Below are 8,953 nucleotides of genomic sequence, written 5' to 3' on the forward strand. Positions count from 1 at the left end.
AAACTGAAAAAAACAGTCAAGGACTCTATTCAGTTCACAGTAGTGCCAAAGAAGATAAAGTATTTGGGAGTTTACCTAACAAAGGACATGAAAGATCTCTATAAAGAGAATTATGAAACTCTAAGAAAAGAAATAGCTGAAAATGTTAACAAATGGAAAAACATACCAGGCTCATGGCTGGGAAGAATCAACGTTGTTAAAATGTCTATACTTCCCAAAGTGATCTACAGATTTAATATGATCCCTATTAAAGTACCTCTGTCATACTTTAAAGATCCTGAAAAATTAGTACTTCATTTTCTATGGAAGCAGAAAAAACCTCAAATAGCCAGGACATTACTCAGAAATAAAAGCAAATCAGGAGGTATCATGCTAGCAGGCCTCAGACTATACTACAAATTCATATTGATCAAAACAGCATGGTATGGGCACAAAAACAGAGAGGTAGATGTATGGAACAGAATAGAGAACCAAGAGATGAACCCAGCTATTTACTATTATCTGATCTTTAACAAGCCAATTAAAAACATTCAGTAGGGAAATGATTCCTTATTTAACAAATGGTGCTAGATGAACTGGCTGGCAACCTGTAGAAGACTGACACTGGACCACACCTTTCACCATTAACTAAGATAGACTCTCACTGGATTAACGATTTAAACTTAAGACATGAAACTATAAAAATACTAGTAGAAAGTGAAGGGAAAACTCTTCAAGAAATTGGCCTGGGTGAATATTTTATGAGGAGAAACACCCAGCCAATTGAAACAGCATCAAAAATGCACTACTGGGATCTGATCAAACTAAAAAGCTTCTTCACAGCCAAGAACACAGTAGGTAAAGCAAGTAGACAGCCCTCAGAATGGGAGAAGATATTTGCAGGTTATGTCTCCAACAACAGTTTGATAACCGGAATCCACAGAGAACTCAAATGTATTAGCAGGAAAAGAACGAGTGATCTCATTTCAGGGTGGGCAAGGGATTTGAAGAGAAAATTCTCTGAAGACAGGAGCACAGCCTACAGACATGTAAAAAAATGCTCACCATCCTTAATCATCAGAGAAATGCAAATCAATACTACTTTGAGATATCATCTGACGCCAGTAAGATTAGCCCACATCACAAAATCCCAAAACCAGAGATGCTGGCATGGATGTGAAGAAAAGGGAATACTTTTACACTGCTGGTAGGAATGCAAACTAATATGTTCCTTTTGGAAAGATGTTTGCAGAACACTTAGAGAACTAAAAAATAGACCTGCCATTTGATCCTACAATTCCTCTACTAAGTATATATCCAGAAGACCAAAAATCACTTTATAACAAAGATATTTGTATCAGAATGTTTATTGCAGCCCAATTCATAATTGCTAAGTCATGAAAGAAGCCCAAGTGCCCATCGATCCATGTATGGATCAATAAACTGTGGTATATGTACCATGGAATATTATGCAGCCTTAAAGAAAGATGGAGACTTTATTTCTTACATGTTTACATGGATGGAGCTTGAACATATTTTTCTTAGCAAAGTATCTCAAGAATGGAAGAAAAAGTATCCAATGTGCTCAGCCCTACTATAAAACTAAGTTATAGCTTTCAAAGCTATAAACCAATTATAGCCCAAGAATACAGTGAAAGGGGAAAAGGAGGGGAGGGGAGAAGGAGGATGGGTGGACGGAGGGTAATTGGTGGGAACAATTACAATTACAAGAGTACATGTGAAACTTACTAAATATAGAATATAAATGTCTTAACACAATAAATAAAAAAATGCCATGAAGGCTATGTTAACCAGTTTGATGAAAATATTTCAAATTGTATATAAAACCAGTACATTGTACTCCATGACTGCATTAATGTACACAGCTATGATTTAATAATTAATTTAAAAAACAAAATAAAAAGAAAAAAGAAATCTGCTACCTATGCCTATACTCTTCAGTGTTCTAATTAGAAAAGGATGTTGGATTTTATTGAATGCTTTTTCTGCATCTATTGAGAGGATCATATCATCTTTGTTCTTCCTTCAGCTGATATGGTGAATAAGGTTAGTGGACTTGACTATGTTACACCAGCCTTGCATCCCTGGGATGAAACCTACTTGATCATGAAGTATGACTTTTTGATGATAAGCTGTAATCTATTGGCGAGTATTTCATTGAGAATTTTTGCATCTATAGTCATTAGTGAAATTTGTCTAAAGTTCTCCTTTTTAGCTTGATCTTTTCCTGGTTTTGGTATCAGTGTGATGTTTGTTTCATAGAAGGTTTTGGGGAGAATTCCTCCCTTGCTGATTTTTTGGATTAATTTCTGCACTGTGGGAGTAAGCTCTTCTTTAAAGGTTTGATAGAATTCTGGTGTGAAGCCATCAGAGCCAGGGCATTTTTTTGTTGGGAGATTTTTTATTGTTTCTTTGATCTCAGTGCTTGAAATTAGTCTGTTCAGGAGATCCATTTCTTCCTGGCTAAGTCTACAGAGAGGGTGAGATTCCAAATACTGATCCATTTCCTTCACATTGTCAAATTTCTGGGCATTTCTGATTAATTTACTTGTCTATTTCTAGTTAGTCTGGCCAAACGTTTATCTATTTTATTTATTTTTTCAAAAAACCAACTCCTTTTTTCATTAATTTTCTGAATGATTCTTTTGTTTTTAATTTCATTAATCTCTGATTTAATTTTGGATATTTCTTTTCTTCTGCTGGGTTTAGGCTTAGATTGTTATTCTCTTTCCATTTCCATAAGATGACTTGTTAGTTTGTTGATACATTCTCTTTCTGTTTTTTGGATGTAGGCATCTAAAGTGAAAATTTTTCCTCTTAGGACTGCTTTTGCTGTATCCCATAGGTTTGGGTATCTTGTGTCTCATTGTTGTTATGGTCAAGGAAGTTAATGATTTCCTCTTTTATTTCTTCCTGTACCCAACTGTCATTCAGGCCAATGAAAATAATGTATATTTTTTAGCTTTGGGATGGAGTGTTCTATATACATCTATCAAGCACAGTTGTTCTAGGGTCTCATTAAAGAGAGACCCTATATCTTTGTTTAATTTCTGTTTTTGAGGATCTGTCTAGCTCCATAAGAGGAGTATTAAAGTCCCCGATGGTGTTACAGGCTATCATATTGCTCAAACTAATTAAGGTCTGTTTCAAGAATCTGGGAGCATTTAAGTTGGGTGCATAAATATTTAGAATTGAAATGTCTTCTTGTTGTATTTTTCCCCTGACCTATATGAAGTATCCATCTTTGTCATTTTTGACTTTAGTTGCTCTTTCTGAAAATGAAATTGCAACCTCTTTTTTCTCCTGAATTCTGTGTGCCTAAAAAATTGTCTTCTAACCTTTTACTCATCAGGTTTAATTTGTCTTTTGAGGTTGTGTGTTTCCTGCAGACAGCAAGTGGATAGCTTGTGGTTTTTTATCCAATCAGTCAGTCTATGCCTCTTCAGTGGGGAATTCAAGCCATTAACATTTATTGAGATAATTGATAAATGCAGTAGCATTTGATTCATCTTATTTTGTGGAAGTCCACTGCTTAGTTTTATCTTTTGCATCATTGTGGAAACTAGGTTCTCTCCTTTAATTTCTGGGTGCTTACTTTGCTGGTGGTCCATTGTGATGGTGAGTGTGTACAACAGGTTGAAATATTTCTTGTAGAGCTGGTCTTGTTGTGGGAAATTTCCTCAATGTTCATATATCAGCAAAAGATTTGATTTCTCTGTCAATTTTTTTTTTTTTTTTTGAGACAGAGTCATACTTTGTCACCCTTGGTAGAGTGCTGTGGCATCATAGTCCATAGCAACCTCCCACTCTTGGGCTTAAGGGATTCTCTTGCCTCAGCCTTCTGAGTAGCTGGGACTATGGGCACCTGCCACAGCAGCTGGCTATTTTTTGTTGCAATTCTCATTGCTGTTTTAGCTGGCCGGGCCAGATTCAAACCCACCACTCTCAGTATGTGGGGCCAGTCCCCTACCCACTGAGCCACAGGCACCACCCTCTCCATCAATTTTAAAGCTTAGCATGATATAGAGTTCTGGCCTAGAAATTGTCTTGTGTAAGCAGATTAAAGTTAGATGACCATTTTCTTTTGGCTTGAAAAGTTTCATTAGAGAATTCTGTAGTCACCCTGATGGATTTGCACCTGTAGGTCAATTGGCGCTTACTGGCAGCTTGCAGAATCTTTTCTTTTGTCTTGACTTGGACAGGTTCATCACAATGTGTCTTGGAGAGTCTCTATTTGAGGAGAGGTGACCAGAAGTCTGATGTCTCTCTGAAAGGACTGTGTCAGAATCTTTGGTGATATTTGGGAAGTTTTCATTTATAACATTCTCTAGTATGGCTTCTATTCCTCTGGGGCATTCTTCTTCCTCTTCTGGGATACCTCTAACTCATATGTTTGAACACTTCATGAAGTCCCATAGTTCTATCAGTGAATGTTCTGCTTTCTCTCTTTTTCTGCCTCTTTAACTATCTAAGTTATCTCAAGAGCTTTGTCCTCTACCTCTGATATTCTTTGTTTGGCATGATCTAATCTGTTATTGATACTTTCTACTGCATCTTTAAGTTCCCTAATTGCTTCAATGCCTTTAGCTCTGCTATATCCTTTCTATATTCTTCATATCATTCATGTCTTATTTGATCCTGGTTTTGGATTTCCTTTTGGTTATTTTCCACCTTCTCAGCAATTTCCTTCATTGTTTTCATCATCTGTATGTTAAATTCCCCTTCTGTCATTTCTAATATTTCTTTATAGGTGGAATCCTCTGCAGTAACTACCTCATGGTCCCTTATTCTGGACTGGTTTTTCATGTGGCAAGGATTTTTCTGCTGTCTCTTCCCTGTGATTGTTTTCTTTTATCTGTTTCCTTACCCTAATTTTCCTTTTACTTCCTCTTGTTCTTTAAGTTATCGTGCCTCTGAGCTAATGTTTTCATGAATCCTTTTGGTACAGGACTAAAAGGATGAGAAGATTGAAGAACAAGAAGGGGGAAAAGATTTTAAAAAAGAAAAAAAGAAAGGAAAGGGGGTGAGTAAAAGAGAATATTACAGAAGAGAGGCACAGAAGGAGGGAGACAGAAGTAATAAAGATGCACAGTAGGATACTTTGACCCACACCTGATTTTAAAATCATAAATATTCTAAAATATATTTATATTATTTATATTTACATTGTTATCACATAACACTTAAGTCAGAGACACCTAAAATTTGCCTGCCCTCTTAAACGCACTTCCAGAAGTAGAGAGATAATATTCATTTGCCTATTATTTGGTCACCTACAACATACATAGATTTTACTAGTTCCTGGGTATTTATTAGTGAATGAGACAGGTTCAACTTCTTTCAACACAATAACAAATAATGAGACTAAATGTGTCATTGCAAGTTATAATAAGTGTTACAGGGTAAAAATGGCAACACTTCATGAATAAAATGGGAGGGTAATGAATTAAAACCAGGAGAGGATCAAGGAAAGCTCTTCTAAGAAGTATCATTTAGGCTTAGTGAGGTAGAAAAAAAGTAGGTGACTATTAGAGGAAATTCAAAGCAGAAGAAACAGCATATGTTAAAGCCTTAATTTGGCAGGAAATATCTAGAGTACAAATGTTTCTTTTATTTTTACACTTTTATTTTCATATAATTTAACATATTTTATATTTATAATACATTCTAATATAATTTTAAAATTGTAAGAATAACATAAAAACTATATATACCCACTATCCATAGTTACCAATTGTTTACACCTCCTCCATGTCATATAAGATTATGTATAATTTTAATATATACACATAGGTATAAATTTTTTTCAAGCTATCAATTAACACTTCAATATATAATTCCCCAAAATAGAATATTCTGTTATATAGCAAGTACATTTAACAAAACTGGGACACTTTACTGTGATATACTACTATTATCTAATCCAAAGTTCATATCCAGATCTTATCAATTAGCTCCAAAATATTCTTTATATTTTTCCCTGTGCAGAAGCCAATCTCAATGAATCATTTTAGAAAGGCCCATGAGCTGGTTTGTCTTAAAACTGATCTGTTAACTTTAATCTTTTGGCTAAGATAGTGTCTCCCAAATCTCTCCAAGGTGAAGTCATGACTTTTTCCTTAGAAATTAATAAATTATTTGTGAGATAATACTTTGAAATTATGTAAATATCTTTATCTTGATCAAACTTTCACTCACTAATTTTAGTATGTCTTCTATATTTAATATTTGCAATTCTATGATGTTTGCTCTTTTTCCATTTTTTTTTTCTTTTTCTTTTTGAGACGAGTCACTTTGTTGCCCTCCGTAGAGTGCCATGACATCATAGGTCACAGCAACCTCAAAATCGTGGGCTCAAGTGATTCTCTTGCCTGACCCTCCCAAGTGGCTGGGACTACAGGTGCCTGCCACAGTGCCCACCTATTTTTACAGACAGTCTCACTCTTGATCAGGCTGTTCTCAAACTCTTGAGCTCAGGCATTCCACCTGCCTCAGCCTCCCAGAGTGCTAGGATTACAAGCATCAGCCACCGTGCCTGGCCTTTTCTTTCTTTCTTATATATTCATTTATTTATTGATACCAGCATATGTGCATAAATTCCTATTTTATATTCCTATTTCACTTTATCTTCATGTCCAAATTGTCCCAGATATATGAATGTAAGCCCTTCAAGCTCTACTAGACTTTTAAATTCATGGGTTATATGGACATAGTTTTGAAAATGATTTCTTCATTAATGCATTATCCAATATACTTAGTCTCTTTTGTTATATTTGAGAGTTACTTATTACCCATGTAGTACTAATTTTCCACTGTCCTGTGATAAAATTCCTTAGTCATTTTTCCTAAGAGATATAGTTATTTTATTAATTCCAAGTTTTCTCCATCTCCCACTATTTTACCCAAAACCTTGTCACTGTGTTGCAAGGGTAGTGTATCAGGTGACATTAGGTATAATCTTAAGTGATAGAAAACCTAAGTAACTGTGCCTTTGACAACGTATAAATTTATGTTTCTCTTTTATGTAAAATTAACCCAGAAGTAAAGAGTGCTAACTTGACTGTGCTGGTATGGTTTTCTGGAACTTAAGCATTTAAATGCTCATGAGATAGTGACTCACATTGTACGCATATTTTTCAAGCCAATAATTACATTCTAGGTTGCTGGAAAGAGGAAAATATTAAAAAGAAAGTCAAAGATGACTGGCTAACAATTGCCAAATGAAGATTCCAAAATGCTACTACATCATACTTTCACTGGCCAAATTTTAGGCACTTGCCTAGGCCTGGCTTCATGGAAGGCTGGAAAATAATCATCTTTTTTTCTGTACATTCACGTACCTAGGTAAAATTTCTATTAATGGATAGAAGGGAATATGGTTATTGTGGGACATCTAACAATCTCACCCACAGTCCACCCCTTTAGCTTCATAAGTCTTGGTATACTTCCTCCTTCTTATATGTGAAACAAAAGGGACAGTCCCAAATTTTCCACAAGTTATATAGAGAACATAGACTTTGAGTGACACATACTCCTCTCTCAGTTCTGGATTTACATACTCCCAATATCTGGTGGACTAGAAACTAAAAGGCAAGTCATTCTACCACATAAATGATACAATGTGGGGAGGAAACTGGGTAACTGCAAAGAAATTCAAAATATGAGAAAACACAAAACACAGATATCATGCCCTATAGCAATTATAACATAATGATAGACCAAGTAACACATTTTTTTCCCCAGCATCATATGTCTTTCAACTATCCCACAGGTAGGGTCCAGAGTATCTGATGAATAGTAATACAGTCTACAAGTGTTTTATATTCTTATTACAAGATATTTTTTACTTTCCCTATCACATACAGAACACAGCTAGGGTTGGCTACAAAGCAGTGGTCCTGAGGAACACTGTTAGAGCTCAAGATGGTTACTCCATACTCCAAAAGATTTTGTGATGTACAATATGTGCATCATTGATCCAATGGAAAACAATGAATGACATTATAGATAGTCCTCTTTGTTTGCTTTTCATTTTTAATTGTGCTGCCCCATTTCTACCCAATTCATTACTGGATTAAATGTGTAGTGAGAATTTCTCATTTACTCTTCATTTCTACCCCAGGCATGAAAGCACAGTAAAACAAATATAATTAAGAAAGATAATTTTTTAACTTTAAAGATATAATAGGTAAATATATATTGTATCTCTACATAAGCTGTCTTAATTTTTTCTTGGTGATCCAAGGATATTTTCTATGAAATTGTCAAGGTATTTATTCATTTATTCTTTCATTCATTCACTTATAATAGTTGCACATATTTGGGAATACATTCCCATAATCTTTGGGAATACATATTTTAATACATGGCATATGTGTAATGGTTAATTCAGCTTAACTGCAATATCCATCACCTCAAAAATTATTCTTTTATATTGGGAATGTTACAATTCTTCCCTTCTAGTTATTTTTAATGTACAATAAATTGTTAAATATAGTTTCCCTACTGTACTAATCAAATACTACAACTTATTTATTCTATCTCACTGTATTGAAATTGTTGAGATAAGTTGAATTTTCTAGAAATCTTTTAATCCTGAGTCCATTTTCCACAAGTGCCTAAATTTACCGTTTCACTTTATTATGATAAAAACATTAAAGGGAAGTATACCCACATGGGAATTTCTGTGGCATTTCTTGCCAAGAAGTTTCCACTGAGGTTTACAGCCTAGATACAGAACAGAGTCCCATAGCTTTATAAGGAGAATGACAATCCTCCTCCCTTAACTATTATTTCAAAATAAAATATGTTTCCACATCTAAAAACATTTGGACTCTTTCAAATCAAATAAACATGCAACTACAAAAGACCCATGAGCTGACATAAAGCCACTGAATATAGAAAGAATATTCAGTCCTTCAATTAACACTGACTTCTTTTTTTTTTTTTTTTT

Source organism: Otolemur garnettii, unplaced genomic scaffold (assembly GCF_000181295.1).
Source record: "Otolemur garnettii isolate 467f Iridium unplaced genomic scaffold, OtoGar3 scaffold00223, whole genome shotgun sequence".
In the NCBI taxonomy this organism is placed as follows: domain Eukaryota; kingdom Metazoa; phylum Chordata; class Mammalia; order Primates; family Galagidae; genus Otolemur; species Otolemur garnettii.